The 19617-nt window shown below is 36.4% G+C and overlaps 1 pseudogene; it reads right to left on the bottom strand.

The window, feature by feature from the left end:
- Positions 1-14308: 14308 nt before the first annotated feature.
- On the bottom strand, positions 14309-14892 carry LOC107501366 (annotated as a pseudogene).
- Between the last annotated feature and the right edge of the window lie 4725 nt (positions 14893-19617).

Genomic DNA, 19617 nt, shown 5'->3' on the forward strand with positions numbered 1-19617 from the left:
TTTGCCAGTATCTTTAAGAGCCTGTAGAATATATCCATTAAGGATGGCCTAGCCAAGGATTGGATCCAAAAATTAGTATTTGGTTTAACTCATAACTTATAAATAATGCAGGTTTGATTTTCTTCTCATGGGTTTACTATAAGTACAAGTAAAAATCACAATCATTTAAGCAAGAAATTTGATTACTCTTAACCATTTAGTAGTACTACTTTTTAGGAAAGACATACTTTAAGAGCAGCAAAAATGGGCTCCAGCTTCTGGGGGCTTTGCCACCCAGTCAGTTGCTTGCCTCGCAGTGCCCTCTTCCTGCCATGTGAGTTCAGCCAGAGGAAGAAAGAACCCTGGAGGCTGTTGCTCAGAGAATCCCTCACTGGGAAAAGTTAAATATAGACTCTATGTTAGATGACACCATTAAATTTATGTCAGTTTTCTTAGATATAATAGTATCGCGATTATGTAATAAATGTTCTTACTCTTAAATGAGGCATGTGGAATTTTCTGGGGTGGATTTTTTTTTTTTTGTATCTGCCGCTTACTTTCATTAAAAACATATGGAGGGAAAGAGAAAGAGAGGCATGGAGATAAATACCACAACAAAAGTTAACTGTCTGATCTCAAGAATGTATGGGTATTAATTGTACCATTCTTATCATTTTTTGATAGGTTTGAAGATTTTCAAAATAAAATGTTGAGAAAAAAAATATATGAAAAAATATGTAGTTCCTGACCTCTGGTAGTCTAGGCATTAGTTCAGGAATTGTTCCTCTAAAAACTAGAAAATAAGGGGACAGGTGGGTCACTATGGGAAGGACTTTCGGTAGCAGAGGGAGAACCAGGGATGGCTGTTTCATTGCTCCCTGGTCTCAGGTGGACTTGAGAGGTGTATGGTTAAGTGCAAAGTATTATCCAGAGAACATAAGGTGTTTAGGAGATTAATATGTTTCTTTTTTCTATATTTTGCTATGTCATTTACATCACTTTTGTCTGAGAGACAGATCTGTTTTCCTGGTTTCAAAGAGCAAGTAGCATGAGGTGCCTTCCTAGAAGTTTCTGATTAAAATGACAAGGTGTGTGCGCGCGCGCGTGTGTGCGTGTGTATCTCACATCTTCTTTATCCAATTATCTGTCAATAGGCACTTAGGTTATATTCATGTCTTGGCTATTGTAAATCTGCAATGAATATAAGAGTACACTTATCTTTTATGAATAAGATTTATTGCTGCATCATATGGTAATTTTATTTTTAAGTTTTTGAGAAGCCTGCATACTATTTTCCGTAGTGGCTGCACTAATTTACATTCCTGCTAACAGTGTACAAGGGTTCCCTTTTCTCCACATCCTCTCCAATATTTTTTATTTGTTGTCTTCTTGATAATAGCCATTTTGACTGGTGTGAGGTGGTATCTCATTGTGGTTTTGATTTTCATTTCCATAACGACTAGTGATGTTGAACATCTTTTCACATGTCTGCTAGCCATTTGTATGTCTCCCTTAAAAGAGTGTGTATTCAGGTCCTCTGTTCATTTTTTAATCAGATTGGGGTTTTTTTGTTGTTGTTGTTGAGCTATGTGAGTTCTTCATATATTTTGGATATTAGCCTCTCCTCAGAGGTATTGTTTGCAAATATCCTCTCCCATTCGATTGTTGGGCTTTGTTTTGCTTTTTTGATGGTTTCTTTTGCTGTGCAGAAGTTTTTTAGTTTGATGTAGTTACATTCATTTACTTTTGCTTTTGGTTCTCGTGCCTTTGGGGTCAAGTTCACAAAAACTCCTCTGAGACCAGGGTCCCTAAGTTAAGTGCCTATGTTTTCTTCTATGTATTTTATTGCTTCAAGTCTTATATTCAAGTCTTTTATCCATGTTGAATTAATTTTTGTGTTTGGTATCAGATAGTAGTTGAGTTTCATTCTTTTGCATGTGGCTATCCAATTTTCCCAACACTATTTTTTTGGAGAGACTTTCCTTTCCCCGTTGTATATTCTTGACACTTTTGTCAAATATTAATTGTCTGTATATGTGTTGGTTTATTTCCGGACTCTCAATTCTGTTCCAGTGTTTTTTGTGCCTGTTTTTCTGCCAGTACCATACTGTTTTGATTACTATAGTTTTGAAGTATAGTTTGAAGTCAGGGTGTGTGAAACCACCAGCTTTGTACTTTTTTTTAAAGATTGGTTTGGCTATTCAGTGTCTTTTGTGATTCCATACACATTTAAGGGTTTTTTTTTGTTGTTCTATTTCTGTGAAAAATACCATTGGGATTTTGATAAGGATTGCATTAAATCTGTAGATTGCTTTAGGTAATATGGGCATTTTAGCAATGTTAATTTTTTGAATCCAGGAACATGGAATATATTTTCTTTGTGTCTTTTTCAGTTTCTTTCAACAATGTCTGGTAGTTTTCAATGTACATGTCCTTAACCTCCTTTGTTAAGTTTATTCCTAGGTATATTTGTGTTGTGATTGTAAATGGGATTGTTTTCTTCATTCCTCTTACTGATACTTGGTTGTTAGTTTATAGAAACATAACAGATTTTTATATATTGATTTTATATCCTGCAACTTTACTGTAGTTGTTTGCTGTTTCTAATAGTTTTTTGGTGAAGTCTCTAGGGTTTTTAATATATAGAATTATGTCACCTGCAAATAGAGACAATTTTATTTCTTCCTTCCCAATTTGGAATAATGCCTTTTATTTGTTTTTCCTGTCTAATTGTTCTGGCTAGGACTTCTAGTACTACACTGAATAACAGTGGTGATTCTGAGCATCCTTGTCTTGTTCCTGATTTTAGAAGAAAAGCTTTCAGTTTTTCTACTATTAAATATGATTTTAGCTGAGAGTTTGTCATATATTGCCTTTATTATGTTGAGGTACTTTCCTTCTATACCCATTTCACTATTTTTATCATAAATATATGTTGCATCTTATTAAATGCTTTTTCTACATATCTCGAGATGATCACAATAAAAGGTAAAAAGATTTTTATCTTTTATTATGTTAATGTGCTATATCACGTTGATTGATTTGCATCCCTGGAATGAATTCCACTTGATCGTAATGTATAATCCTTTTAATGTATTGCTGTTTTCAATTTACTTATATTTTGTTTAAGATTTTTGCATTTATATTCATCAAAGATATTGACCTATAATTTTCTCTTTTGTGTGATGTCCTTGCCTAGTTTTGGTATCAGGGTAATGTTAGCCTCATAAAATGAGTTAGGAAGTATTCCTTCCTCTTCAATTTTTTGGAAGAGGTTGAGAAGAAGTGGTATTAAATCTTCTTTAAATATTTGGTAGTATTTACCAGTGAAGCCATCTGGTCCTGGACTTTTGTATTTTGGGAGGTTTTGGATGACTGTTTCCATTTCCTTCCTAGTAATGGCTCTGTTTAGATTTTCTAATTCTTTATTATTCAGTCTAGGAAGGTTGTATGCATCTAAGAATTTGCCCACTTCTTCCAGGTTATCCAATTTCAAGGCATATAGCTTTTCATAGTATTCTTATATGATCCTTTGTGTTTCTGTGATGTCCATTATAACTTCTCTTTCTTGTCTGATTTTTACTTATTTGAGTCTTCTCTCTCTTTTCCTTCATGAGTCTAGCTAGAGGTTTGTCAATTTTGTTTATCTTTTCAAAGAATGTTCTGTTCGGATTCCCACTTCGGGACCGACATTCATTCTCCAGTTGCTGGAAGTACTGGCTGCTGACAACTTACCTCTAAGTCCTTTTTCTGGAATTGTTCTCAGCTGACTAGAAATACTTTACTTAACTTCATGTACCTTAGCTTGCATCCAATGACTGGTCGATGATGGGGTATAAAGGCCCAGACCCCTTGTCTTATTTCAAGACAACCGCGAAGGGCTATCCCAGCCCCAGTTTCTGGGGTGGGCTGAGGCTTCTGTCGCAACTGCACAGCAGGTCAACTCTTCCCAGAGCTCAATCCTGCTGCCTTCATTCCTCCAGGGTTGTCCCCAAAAGTCTACTGCATGCAAGTCTCTGCTTCAGAGTCAGTGTCCTGAGGAACCTAATTTGAGACATTAGGGCAATTCAAATGAGCTAAATCCTCCCCTTTTGTGGGAGAAAATCAGCAAATAATATCTAAAGGTAATAAGATCAATATATAATGGTGTGAGAATATTATCTAGAGTCACATGGACAACCACCAGAATTAAAACTAGAAACAATGAAAAAAGTATTGTCCTTGTATAGTGACTGGGAATTGATTAGGTGAGAGATTTGCTTTTCCTCCTAAGATTTTCTGAAACTACCTGATTTAATATCATATGCAATAATACTTTGATTTGAATCTAATTTTAACATAGAAAAGACTCTTAGAAACAACTAATGGAGATGTAGTAGAGTGAGGCAGAGAAGTAATAACATTTGTATTCAGAAGATGTGATGTAGAATTCAGATGCTGTCTTTGTGTCTGGTTAATCTAGTGTAGGTTACTTACTTACTATCTCAAAGCCTTAGTTTTCTCACTTGATAAGAAGGAATAATTATGATATTGAAATAAAAATCACTCAAAATTGTTGTTGAGGTATAAATAAAATAATGAAAGTGAAAACACTTAGTGAAGCTGTAAAGACCCATATTATATGAGAGAATGAAATACTTTTTAGAATTACTAGTAATTCTAAATGTACAAGAGAACACAAAAGAGCAGTAAATTCTCCCTGTGGATGAAAAGACTACATGAAATCTCATCAGCTAAAGTTTACTTCAAGAATAAAGGATTTTGATAGGCAGAGGAGGAGGAGTGAGGAAGAAATACATTTTATTTTATTTTTATTTTTAAAGTAATGTTTAAATTTTGTTTTATCAAAGTAATCCATGAACATAATTGAAAAGCAACAATTCAGAAGGGTTTATAATCTCCTTCACCCCCTTTAAGTCTTTGTTCAAATGTCACATTTTTCAATGAGCCCTTCCCTGACACCGTTTGAAACCGTAACCTTGGCCCCAATCCTGATCCTGCTTACTCTGCTATATTGTTTCCTCATAGCACTATCCACTTCGAACATACTAAAACTTATCATGTCTATGGTTTATTGTCTCTTTCCCCTGACTGTAATGTGAACTTCACTAGGATAGGAATTTAGATCTGTTCTGTTCCTATACAAAAAGTACATAAACAGTGCTTTTTACACATTGCTGGTACTCAATAAATATTCATTGAATAAATGAAAAATATACAATCATCTTCTTGTCACTACTGCTCCCCAAACCCCATTCCACTCTTCGGAGGCATCTGCTTTAAAAAATTTGTCAATAAATAAAAACCAAACAGTATATTGTTTTGGAAATTTTCAAACACACATAAAAGCAGAAAGAATGGGACAGTGAACCCCAGGAATCCAGCCTCCACAGTTATCAACATTTAGACAGTCTTGTTTCTCTATCTCCCTATATTCTGGGGTTTGGAAGGGTTGGCACTGGAGTATTTTAAAAGCAAATCCCAGATATCTTGTTATTTTACCTGGATATACTTCACTACAAAAGATAATTTAAAATCTAACCTCCATACTATTATTATACTTAACAAAATTAAGTTTCTTATATCTAGTTCATAATCAAAATTTCCTCAATGTGTCGAAATTGTTCTAATAAGTATGCCAAATGTAGTCTTCACTTTGAATTCAATTGTTTTGTCTCCTAAGTGTCATTTACTCTGCAACTCACTACCATTGCCACTGATTTATTAGAGAAACTAGGTCAGTTGTCTCACAGTTTGTCCCATATTCTGGATTTGACTGATCGCTTCCTCATGGTGTCCTTTTAGCTTATTCTCCAGAGGTAACTACTTTTAACAGTTTCTGTTTTTAGTTCTTTTTGTGATTACCTTGAGATCTCTAAATGTGTTGTTTCTTGATTTAGCTATCATAATGGGTACAAATTTAGCTCATTTGCCCTACCTCCCTCCTCCCAAGATAATTTTGTCACTAATCTCTGTGCCTCCATCAATCACCTCTTAGATTTCAGGCAGTATCCTTGAACCATTATCTGCTGTTCCATCAACTGAGAGAGCATCTCTCGTTGAGGATGTTTGTGCTTGGATGGTCCCCTTCACCGCCCCTCTTCTCTTTTACTTTCCAACCTCTGGCAGCTGCAAATTTAGCTTTAAGTTTTCTAGGTGGAAAATGTATTATTTTCTGTAAACACAATTTAGTCTTTGGTGATTTATCTCTGAGTTTTTTTCTAAAATTGTAAAAAATAATGACAATTTACGCGATTATGGCTTTTCAGATTTAGTTCGCTGTAGAACCAAAAAATTCCCTTTGGTTTCCTCTTTATGGGGTCAGCATTAGAACCTGTGTTAGTCACAGAAGAATGTCTCTTAAGTCACATTGAAACAGATTCTCATTTTTTACAATCTACCAATTGTACAAAACCATGCCACGTTTTAATTTGCCTTCTATTTGCTCCACATCAGGAACGATATATGAAATTGTGGTTTGAATTGACCATTGCAGTCTCACCTTATTCATAAGAGACTATATTTTGAACAGTTATGGAAAAATTGACCTAGTATTTTCAAAATGTAAAGAACAGCCCCTCTGAACAGGAAATGAGGCTGGAATAGTTAACTTAAACCACATAACGAAGGCCTTGAATACCGTGCCAAGTTTTGACTTTGTAGGTGCTAGGAGGCCCTTGAGGATTTTTAAAGAGGGCAAGGTACTTGGGTTTAAGCTTTCTTGGAAGTAATCTACCCAAAAGTGTGACCCATTAAGGCAAGGGGACCTCAGAGTACCACTGGTCACCCCAATAGTGCTCACTACATCAGAGAGTTATGTAGTTAGAGGACCCCACAGTGCCTCCAGAGAACCCACAAATGGCTCTGAGAGCGCCAGCATTTGAACCCCTGAAGCTCATCCCTGAACCCTAGATAAGTAGCTTTTTTCAGCATCACCATTCTCTAACTGCATACAAATCCTCATTTATTTAATTTTTTAAAGCTTATAGACATTTGAGTAGATTTTTATTCCAATTTTTTACTATAATAGACAACTTTGTAATGACAATAGTTTTATTTATATCTTTGTATCTTTACCCAATTTTTTGTTCTTGGGATAAATTTATAACTACCCACCTGTAAAGCATGTGTAATTTTTTTTCTTTCTTTTTAAACGATTAGACTTTATTTTTTAGAGCAGTTTTAGATGAACAGAAAAATTGAGCATAAAGTAAAGAGAGCTCCCATATACACCCCTGCCCCTACACAGTTTTCCTATTATTAACATCTTGCATTAGTGTGGTACATTTATGGTTACAATAAGTGAATGAATATTGATACATTTTTATTAACTAAAGCCCATATTTACATTAGGGTTCACTCTTGATATTGTGTAAGTTTGTTTGTTTTGATAAATGCATAATGCCATGTCTTCACCATTACAGTATCATAGAGATAGTTCTATAGCCCCAAAATCCCTTGATCTACCTATTCATCCGTTTCTCCCTTCTCAAAGTATGTGTAACCTTAAAGGATTTTAAAGTCTATAGTCAAATTACTCTACAAAATGTTTGTATCTCAATACCAGCAGTATGTGTGAGTCCCTAATACTGGATATTATTATTATTATTTTTTTATTTTAGGGAAATGTATATCTTATTTATGTTAAGATAAATACAAATAAGATAGGACTCTTGATAGAGACTTAACACAAGCCAGCTTAAGCAAATAGGATTTATTGCCTCATTGATCTGGATGCTGCCCTCAGGGTTGATTTGAATCAGGAATTCAATTGATGTCAGAGAAATGTATTATTCTCATTCTTCTATTGCAGACAGGTGTCTTCAAAGGAGAGAGAGAAGTGGTTGCAGGGAGCTGTATGCTTATATAATTTCAGCTCAGGAGGCCCATTGGTAAGAGAAATCTTTGCTCTCTTTGATTTAATTCTACATCTATCAGAGCTCATTTTATTGCCATGGTAGAAACTCAGTTTAAGATGATTTAAGCCAAAAAAAAAAAAAAAGTGAATATTGGCTCATGTAACTGAACAGTCTAGGAGAGAGTTCCGGCTTTCAGGAACAGCTAGATCCAGGCACTCAAAAAGGGTCATCAGACTCGCTTTTTATCTTTTGGCTGGCTCTCCTCCTTGTTGTCTTCATTCTCAGGCAAGCTTTCTCTACCTGTTGCCAAAATTGTTCCTGGCAGCTCCAGGCTTAAATGATTCAGAAGTCTCATGAGCCTCAAAGGGAGTACCTTATTTCTGATGGTTCTAGCACAGGTTCTAAGGAAAACTTTGGATAGCTTGGCTTGGATATTGGGTTTAATCTTGGGCCAATCATTGTGGCAGGGAGGATGATAAAACCTCATTAGTTAGGATGGGGTCATGTTCCACCCCAGCATGAGAACAGGGGAAGGGATTAGTCCCATCAAAACCACAAGGACTCACAAGGGAAGAGGAAGAGAAAAAGAGAGATTGGATACTACACCAGTGAAAAGAATAGATGTCCTTACAAATATCATCAGCTCTCTTAGAACCTCGTAGTTGAAACTGGGGAGAAAGGTGTTTCATATTAAAAAAAAAAAGGAGAATCAAAAAATGGGAAGTGGACCTGAACAGACATTTATCCCTGGAGGACATACAAATGGCCAAAAAATATATGAAAAGATGCTCAACATCACTATTAGGGAAGTGGAAATCAAAACCACAATGAGATACCATCTCACACCTGTTAGAATAGCTATAATCAACAGGACAAGTAATAACAAATGTTGGAGAGGATGAGGAGAAAAAGGAACTCTCATGTACTGCTGGTGGGACTGCAAATTGGCACAGCCACTATGGAAAACAATATGGAGGTTCCCCCCAAAACTAAGAATTGATCTACCATATAATCCAGCAATCCCTCTCCTGAATATTTACCCCAGGCTTGAAAACTCATATCCATAAAGAAATTTACACACCGATTTCATAGCAGCATTATTCACAGTGGTCAGGAACTGGAAGCAATCAAAGTGTCCTACAATAGATAAGTGGCTAAAGAAGCTGTGATACATATATGCAATGGAATATTACCCAGCCATAAGACGAGATGAAATACTGCCATTTGCGACAACATGAATGGAACTCGAGATAATCACGCTAAGCGAAGTAAGCCAGACAGAAAAAGTTGAAAATCACATGATATCACTTATATGTGAGATATAAACCTAAATAAGCAGGACAAAAAAACAGAGACTCATAGATATGGACTATAGACTAGTGGTTACCAGAGGAATATAGACTGGCGAGTTACTAGCGTGGTGGAGGAGGAGAGGGAAAATAGACGGGGAAAAAGGGGTCAAATATAGGATTTAGGGGGAGGGTGAAGTGGGTAAAGGGGATCAAATATATGGTAGCTAAGAAAATTGGACTTTGGGTGAAACACACAGTAGAATATACAGATGTCAAATGATAATATACACCTGAAAATTATATAATTGTATTAACCAATGTTACCCTAATAAATTTAATTTAAAAAATGGAGAAGGAATAATGCATAGGTAAAAGTGAAAAATGTCCACTGGACCACTGTTTTAATTTTCATTCAGTAATAAACAGTTCATATATTTATTGGTCGTTTGTACTTATTCTTTTATGAGTTTCCTGTCCATTTTACTATTAGGGCAGTACTTTTATCTTATTGATTTGTAAGAGTTCCTTACATATTGATGTTAACTCTCTAATTATGCATGATACAAATATTTTTCCCAATTTGTCATTTTTTTCTTAATTCTGTCCTGTACCATTTTGCATAAGAATACAATTTAAAATTGCACGTAAATCCATGCAATGGTTATCATGCTTTTATTCATCCTAATTCTAGGAACTAAATAGTTGTATGACTTACTCTGATTTCCCTTCTGTCCCCATTTCCTCATATGTAAAATGGGCAATAACTCTACTTCCTGTTATTATAACATTCTCATGACTATCAAAAAAGATTAATTTTTATTTCAAAGTATAGACCTCAAGATAGTAGATACAAAATATTAGAGAGTTATGCCCTGAGTCAGTGCTGCCAGAGGGTATTTAATGCTATCCCACATTACTCTTTTTGCCAAGTGGAGCAGAGTAAACTCTTCCCCTTGCCCTAGCTGCTCAGGACATACTGCAGATGTAGGAAATGCTTGCAGATACACAAAAAGATGCCACAGTCTGCAGGTTAAAGAGAGCACTGCAAGTCTAAGCTAAACAGACCCAAGCTGGCCCAGAATGAACAAAAAAGCAGGCAGCCAGTATTTTCCTGAGTGTACCTGTGGGGACAGCCTCTGCTGGTAGTATGGGTTTGGCATTTAAAAATGAACTTTGAGATATTCCTTTTAAAAATGAACTTTGAGATATTCCAAATAGACAGATTAAGAATATTCTGCAGTAGGAATAGCATTCTGATATAAAATGTATCTTCATACAGTCTGCTATGGGACAACAGGAGCTTGATGCGTGGAGGAAGATCATCAGAATCTTGGAAAACAGAATCAAGACTGGAACAGATTGATTACAATGACCAAGAGCTTTCATAAATTCCTTCATGAGGAAGAACTGGAAATTATCAGAGCCCCCTACTATATATACCTCTGGCGGTTTATCACACATATTTATTTTTAAATTAATGTATAGTAAAATATATATACCACAAACAGGTGAGCTTAGTCATGCTCTACAAGTCCTTTTATCATCTTTGGAAAGAACTTTTCCATGTATTGTCATACAGAGATTTCTGAAGTGGTTTCGATTCTACCAGACTTTTAGACGTAAGATTCTGGGGCCTGAATGGCAAACCAGATAATAGTTCAGTTCCCTTGCAGACTATGATTTTAAGCTTATTTTAGTTTGCGTATGCTACACTTTTAAAAAATCACTTTGAAAAGGAAAAAGCATAACATAAAAGGTAGGATCCTTATACAATCCTTTAGATGGATGGTTCACAACCCAGGCTAAATTAAAATCTCTGGAGTGGGAAAAACATTCCTCATGTGATTATAATGTACAGCTAGATAAAAAGGACTGATGGGGCTTTGCACAAAAAATGAGGGCTAAAATCAGGTCTTAGAGAATGTTTGTATACACAATGTAACATGTTAAGCTACAGCATGGTGCCTAATTCAAGCATTCCTTTCCAAATCCACAAAATTTTTGTCATGTTATTTAGTTGTTTCTGGAAGAAAAAAAAATTTACACTAAGATATTTTTTGAACGGTACTTAAAAAAAACTATTCAGAAATTTTGTAGGTGTTGAGGTGATCTCAATTGACAATGGGGGTGAAGAAAGGGCATTTTATAAATGGAGAAAATTCATGTGGAAATTGGATATTTCCAGTGGAAATTTTATGCATTTTTTCTTTTTTTTCTTCTTTCCCCCTGAAGTTTGGCTGTTTATAATAATGCTCCTGTGCCCTTTCTTTATCCGTTATACTTAATTAGCAAAACCTCAACTCTGGACATATTTCTCTATACCTGCACCTGTACACAAGCATGTCTAACTTCTGATTCCCCTAGAAACAGACATTGAAACAAGGATTTGCATAAAAGGAGTTTATTTGTGAAGTAGAGATTACACTGTTAGAGAAATGGGGAAGTAATGAAGGGAAGAGAACACATCCAGTGGAAGATGTACTATTAAGCCAACTATTCCAAGTATTTTCAGTGGGGAAACTCTGGGAAATAGTGCAAAACACACCCTTCAGAATTGTCCTATCTTGGCTTTTATGTACCATCTCCTGGGAATCATTATTTGAAGCACTTTGGGCTGGTTGTGAGATTGAGTAATATGTTTTTGGACACAACTGAGCAGATTTGTGTCAATATAAATTCATGATTTCCACCCTCAAATAAACATTTAATACAGCTGGTAATCCCATAATGTGCTTCTCATAAACTCAGGTTCCGACTCTAAAAAAAATCCATATTTGATAAGAGCAATATCTAAATTATTTGTGGTTTATTTCTATTGTCTTTTTTCTCTTGCTTTTCTGGCTTTCAGTACTATTCCCAGGCATGCCTGGTATTATTTTTAATTCCAGAAAAAAATGTAAAGATTCTAGTTGATATTATTTTCCTCTGAAAAGATTTAACTTTCTTTTTGTCATCAGTTAGAGTAGGGTCAGATCATTTTGATGCTGTGAGGGGTTGAGATAATTTTAGGCTTTGTGAGAGTTGGTCTATTTCTATTTGTCTTTAATAACAGAGTATCTTCAGGAATATCCACAGAAGTCTGTGGAGTTTATCAGGGCCCTTCTTCCTTGGTGGGCCCTGAACTATAATTTTTCTCTATCCAGTACCATAAACTGCTAAAAGCTCTGCTTATCTTTTTAGCAGATGATTTTTGCTTGTTTTTTTGCCTTCTTGCCATTACACAGTTTAAGATTTGGTAAATGTCCTAAGGGCAAAAGTCACATCAAATGTAGGGCTCACTTCTCAAGTGCTGGTTGTATTTATTTTCTTGAACTCTAATTTTTGTTCCCTGCATCTACTCTGCTATATCTGCTACCACTTAGTAGTAGGTTATATGGATTTTATTTTCTCCTTGAAGCATTAGTCAAAGTCATCAGTTGAGAGAATAAAGGATATTAAAAGATGTGAAAGACTTGAGATGACTAAAGACACAATGAAATAGTCTTCAGAGAAAGTGAGAGAAGACTCTTGCTTCAAGTTAGCTTGTATCAGAGCAACCACCAATTGAGAATAACTATCAAACTAGATAAACACCAAACCAAAATAAAACTCTAGGTATTTAAGACATTGGAAAGGAACTAAAGCATCCAGGATTTTATGTACCAAGATCTGGCAGAGAAGGAAAATAAATCCACTGAAGTGAGGTGAACAATGTATGCGGACTTCACCCCTCCCCTCAGGAAATTTTCTGATTTGCAGCATGTAGCATAAAGCCTGAGCACCCTTCACTGGCTTCCTGCCATACTCAGAACAGACACCAGACTCTTTACCATATCTTACATAACGTGGCTCATATGGCTCCTTCTTGCCTGGACTGATAGCCATGTTTAATGTCACCTTCCCTGTTTTTTAATAATGTTTCAGCCACACTGATCTTTCAGTTCCTCCTACTTGGGAAGCTCATGCACTCTCCATGGTATTCCTCACCCTGGATTAAATTCTCTCGCCTTTCTTCCTGGCTCATTCCTATATATCCTTCCTTAGATACCGTCCATGACAATCAATTTCCATTTCACTCCCATCTCTAAATTAGACACCACCTTCTCCCCAGAACCTGCACATAGCACACAGTAAGCACTCAAGTAATGTTTATCGAATGAGTGAATGAATGACTGCTTAAAGATAGTGCAGCATAGTGGAAAGAACTCTGACTTTTACCCCAGAAGGCCAGGTTCCACATGGGGTTCTATTCCTGGGTGATCTTGGGCAATCCCTTAAATGTTCTGAAGCAATTTCCTTATCTCTAAAATAAAGATAGCACTTGCCCTAATTAGTTCACAGGATTACTGTAAAAAGTAAGTGGTATCTGGTATATAAAAGCATCTTAATTGTAAAATGCCACTGCAGATATAAGTTAATGTACTATTCACTGACTGCAAAGGAAGTCACATATATCCAATCAACAAAATGTTTTAAGTGCTGAATTATTCATACTTTATTACATTCATCATTATCAGCCTTTTTAAGACAAGATTTTATAAATGGTACTGAGAAGTAAATAATTCTAGATGAAATCTTTCCATATTGCAAACATTTTTCTATACTCAGGTAATCATTGTATTTACACAACAAGTTATCTCTGAGACACACGACCTTTAAAGAAGGCTGATTTTAAAAGATGCACTATTACTATAAACCATAATACCTACTGTATCGTAGGAGTTCAAGCAACATATACTGAATAAATTTTTTCTTGTAAATTTTGGATTTTCTATAACATTCATGTCTAATAGTAATCCGTGGTCAAGATAATTTAATACTTAAATGATCTGTTGAGCGAAGATTCCTAACAACACTTAAACTGCTTATCATTTAAGGGGTTAGCATATACCTAAAAGTATTTTTAAAAGGTGACACTGAAATGAGGGCAAACTTTGGTGGTACTAACATCCTGAAAGATTGGAACAGTAATCATATTCCCACGAGCTGCATTGCCTTGGGTAGTTGGTAGGTGGCAGCAATAGACCAGAAATTGTGGTTCATTTAAATAGTGCATTGGACGGGTTATTTTTAATATTATTTCATTACTTTTGTTCAAAATTAAACACTATAGCTGCAAAGTAAGTAAACAATAAAAATAAGTAAGGAGGATATAACTGCTTACAGAATATATGTTACCTAAGCCTTCATGCTATAATCTTTTGATAGCAACTTATTTTTCAAAACTCTAGGCTTAGTTTTATGACCATTCTTAGCTTTTTTTTTTCTTTTAGATAAAACAAGCCAAATTTATTAGCATTGTCCACAGCCAGCAATGGTGATCTTCTTGCTGGCCTTGCTATTCCTGGACACAGAGCACTCCATGGCCTCCGCAGTACCCATGTTCTCTTTCACCTTGCCAAAGACCACATGCTTGCCATCCAATCACTCAGTCTTGGCAGTGCAGATGAAAACTAGGAACTGTTTGTGTTGGGCCCAGCATTTGCCATGGACAAGATGCCAAGACTCATATGTTTCAGGATGAAATTCTCATCATCGAATTTCACCCTATGGATGGACTTGCCGCCCATGCCATTATGGTATGTGAAGTCACCAACCTGGCACATACATCCCGGAATAATTCTGTGAAAGCAGGAACCTTTGTAACCAAACTCCTTCTCCTCAGTGCTCAAGAACATGGAAATTTTCTGCTGTCTTTGAAACTTTGTCTGCAAACAGCTCAAAGGGGATGCAGCCCTAGGGCTCACTGTGACAGTGATGTTGAATACAGGTGGGTTGACCATGACTGGACATGAGTGGCTCTGGAGTGACAGTGTCTGCAAGGCCTTAGCTTGTTTTTTCTTATAATCTTTATTTCTTCTCTTTGTAAGCATGAAAAATCTTAATGTTCCATTGTTGAGAGGAGGGGACGGCATATTTGAACTTTCATTCTGTTAAATTTTGATTTACTATGATTGGGAAGATTTTGCTCCCAGGCATTGCATTGACCAAGCTCCAGTTACGGAAAAAGCAATCCATTACAGACAGTTCAAACAGAAATTGCTATAGCATTTGGGTATTAAATGGGTTATGAAGTTAGTTGTTGGAAGGGCTAATGAAAGAGTCTCTGGGTCAGTGGTTCTTAACCTTAGTTTTGTATCACAGGTATTTGGATTGCTTTTATGAGTATTGATTCTGGAATCCACTGCAGACATATTGAATCAAAACCTTTGGGCATGTATATGTATATAGTTAATAAGCTCCCCTAGTGATTCTAATATGCAACCAGGGTTGAGAAACACTTTGAGATTGATGTTTCAGGGTCCACTCTCACTGCAGAACTGGGCCACCAAATGAGCTATTGCTTCCTCTGCAGTCAGGAACATGTGTCAAATTGGGAAGCTGCCAGCTTTAAAACTATGACTCCCCTGTCACCATCAGTAAGTTGCCATGGTCTGGAAACTGGCACCTCCAGGAAGCCAGAACCCATTGCATTTGCTAGTATTAACATGTTAACTAGTAAAATGATATCCTACACCCTACTTCTTAGTGCCCAAGAAGCTACTACAGTCGCTGTGGCTTCAGTTAACAAGGCCACAGAAAAACTAGCTCCTCTATCACTGTGCTTATCACAGAACCAGCAGCAGAGCGCTTCTGCTTACTCACGCTCTCCCTCCACATGTAGCGTGGTACTTCTGTTGGTGGAATCTCTATCACACAAAGAATCCTAATTGCAAGAATGCCTGGGTGATGTAGCTTTAAACTTTTCAGCCCAGCAGAACAGGAGAGCAAGCTAGAAAGAGATTGGAACGGATGTTTTATACCAACCCAGTGGTCCACCAAAGGCATCAAGAAACGTTTTTGTATCCTTTACTTATTTTTCGGAGAGCAGTGATTGAGCGGAAAGCCTGTTCCCACCTTTTATGAACCTGTGGACTCCTGGAACCAAGCAAGCTTTTCACTTGACCTTCCTCCCTTTGCAGAAGAGGCCTGCCCATTCGAAGTCACCTTGGTTACAATTCGGTTTATTTAGAATGATTTAACTCCATTTTATTCCAGTGCTTCCACTTTTGCTGCTATCCCTTAGGTATTCTATAAATGAATTTCTTAAGGGGATCTAAGAGATCTTTTACGAAACGGTTACCAATCATTCAATATTTGATCACTCTGCCAGATTAAAAACCCTCTACTTAAGAATCAATGAATAGTCTTTTTATATGTATTTTACATATACAAAAAATTTTATATATACACACATATATACATTTACATATAGGTATATTTACACACACACACACACACACACACACACACTCAGAGCAGAGATTTGGCAGGGAAACTTGCACTCCTATAGACCTAGCAAAACTGCCTCTTTACTATTAGTTGATGTAATTCAGAAAAACTATTCTTTCTTTCAGTTTTATTGAGCTATAATTGCCATACAGCACTGTATAATTTTTAAGGTATACAGCATGATGACTTGACTTACATATATTGATTACCACAATAAGTTTAGTTAACAGTCATCACCTCATATAGTTACAAAGAATAGATGAGTTATATTAAAGACAGAACTCTTGTCACACTTGCCCAGATCTGAGAGTGATTCGTGCTTTTCAAGTGTGTATGTGTGCGTGTGTGTATACACTAAGGAGGAATCAGAGGGATGTCTTCCCCAGAGAGTGTTCTTACTTCTATGGAAAAGGAAACCTGAGACTAGCTGAAGTCTGTATTAGGCTGGCAGAGGTATTAGAAATGGAAGGGCCTGTGTTCCTATGGTCTGTCTGACTTTTATCCCCTTCTCTATCTTGGTGCTATAGCTCAGAGCCTGGGCACGCTGTTCCAAACACGGCTTTGCCATTTGTTGCCTCTGTGATGTGTACAAGATGTGGTATCTGTGAATATTTCCTCTTTATTTAACCTTAACTTTATCCTTGCCTTACTCAAGACTTACAAATGCTAATTTCATGTTTTCTGAAGCACTTAATACTAAGCATAATGATATTGATATTTTCTCATCCTGTTTCCTCACTTCTAGAGGATGGAATATGTTCTCATGCATTTTATATATTCTCTTCTTATGGAAATTATGTTTCCGTAACACATTCTTTTCATTAATTGAGCTATTATATGTAATGATGTATTTGTTCATTTTTAAACCAGTTAAGATCTCCTGTAGCACTTTGAAAGTCAACCTTTAAGTACTACATTTGCCTAAGCATGATGACTTCGAAGTTCGCTAAAAATGTAAATCATGTGCTCATATGCTGAAGTAGTTAAAAATATTTTAAAACTACCAATGCTGCTCATACACTACAGTGAGAAGTTATTTTGAAATGTCATTATGCAAATATATAACTGATATTAAAATAGGGTTTTGAAAAGTAAACTTTTTTAGATTTGTGAAATTACGAAGATAGTACAGAGTTCTCCCATACTCCACACCCAGTTCCCCTTGTTATTAATATCTTACATTAGTATGATACTTTTGTCACGATGAACCAATATTGCTACCTTACTACTAACTAAAGTCTACTTTATTTAGATTTCCTCCATTTTTATCTAAAGTCTTTTTTCTGATCCCAAATCCCATCCAGAACACACATTACACTTGGTCATTGTGCTTCATTAGGGCAACTCTCAGTTGTTTCTTGGGCTTTTCTTTGTTTTTCATGACCATGACAGTTTTGAGGATTATTGGTCACATATTTTATAAAATGAAAATGGTCCCTTTTTCAATTTTAAAACTTTACATAAAAATTTCAAACATGCACAGAATTGAAGAATGTTATAATGAATCCCTATGTACCTCTGACCCAGCTTAATAACTGTCAGCAATTCAGTAAATTTACTCTATCTAAACTGTCCTGCCTCACCTCCCAAGGATTTTAAAGCAAGTCCCAAATATCAAGTTATAGCACCCTTACATATTTCGATATATATAGTCTAACAGAAAAGGCCTGTTCAAAAAACACACCTGTCATTCTATTATTACATGTAACAAAGTTAAAGATAATTCTATAATATTTAATAGTCGACCTGTGTTTAAATTTCTCCAATGGTCTCAAAAATATCTTCTTCAATTTACATATTCAAATCAGAATCCGAACAAGGTTTATACAGTATATACTGAGTTCTATTGATTTAAAAAATGAGATTTTTGTCTCAGTTTAAGCTGAGACTTGAGACTGAAAACAAAACAGTAAGTACATACAGATTTCAAGATGAGGTGCTAGACTACCAATGTCATGCAAAAGGGAGAGTGAAACCAGGTGTTTCCCCATGCAACATGTCTAGTTAGAAGGTCTTTAAAAGAACCACTTTGAGGACTTTGTATTTACTCCTTGGAGCTAGACAAGTCTGGTATTTGACCCATACCTGTGGAAAATGAAGAGGAAAGGCTATTACCGGAGATACCTGAATAATATCTGTCAATTCATTGCCAACTGCGACTTCTATCAGTGGTAGGGTAGAGATATGAGTCCCCACAATTAGATGTGACAAGAGGGTGGGATATGGTCCTGTGATCATTTTTAAAGGTATCCCATTCACGTAGGTTTCTTGCTGAACCCTAGTCTCTCTGAGCAGAAAGAGGGAGGAGGTGTAGCATTCTAGACAGAAGCTGGGATGGGGGTGTGAGTAAAGACATTGTCTATCAGGGGAGCAGCAGTCAGGAAAACCTGGTAGGGAAAAGCTTTGAGTCTCCTACTCCCCAAAGAATCCTGTAAAAGAACTAATCAGCTTTGAATACTTGCCAACCCTGGAGAGCCCAAACTGGATTCCAAAAGTACCTGTTCCTTCCAGTTCACACCCAGGAGGGGAAACTAAGTCAAGGGGAGGAATCGACCATGCCTCCTCTCCAACCTAGCCTAAAAAGTATCAAGCAGGGAGAGGGAATAAGCTTTAAAGTTAAATGTACTTCTGAGTTTTGACTAACGAATTAGATTATGATAAAGAAAAATTGGTTCAAACCTGGGACAGAATCTCCTCCTGGGAAGAAACATGCTTTCCTGATAAAATGCTTAAGCAATTTTCTGACAAATTATAAGATTAAAGCCTCTTCTGGGTAGCTTACTTCCTCAGCTGACTAACAGTCTGGTGTCCAATGATCTTTGGATCCAGTTTGGTAATAATTATATTGAGAGAGGAGAGGAGGCATCTGAAAAAATGCAAGGAAAGGGCTCGCAGAAATGACCAACTCAGCCAGTTAACGTTCATTCTCGACTGCCCTCTCCCCCACCTCAAGGACGCTCCAGCTCACATCTGTGGATTCATAGCTTCCTATCTAACTAATGTTCTTCCTTATCTCTGTAGCTGTGTAGGAATAACAAGGCTGTGTAAAACTGCTTGTTATGTTACAATTAGAGCTTAGTTTTGGATAGGAATCCACTGAGCCAATGCCAGCATCAATAAGTGCTACTTTCTGCTTATAGCCTCAGTGTCCTGTCTCTCTGAGAATCCTGTAACAGTGTTGATAATGCCAAGGTCATGGGTCCTACAAAGCAAAATGGCCTGTAAATAGATAAGAT

Source organism: Rousettus aegyptiacus, unplaced genomic scaffold, assembly GCF_014176215.1.
Source record: "Rousettus aegyptiacus isolate mRouAeg1 unplaced genomic scaffold, mRouAeg1.p scaffold_m13_p_7, whole genome shotgun sequence".
In the NCBI taxonomy this organism is placed as follows: Eukaryota; Metazoa; Chordata; class Mammalia; order Chiroptera; family Pteropodidae; genus Rousettus; species Rousettus aegyptiacus.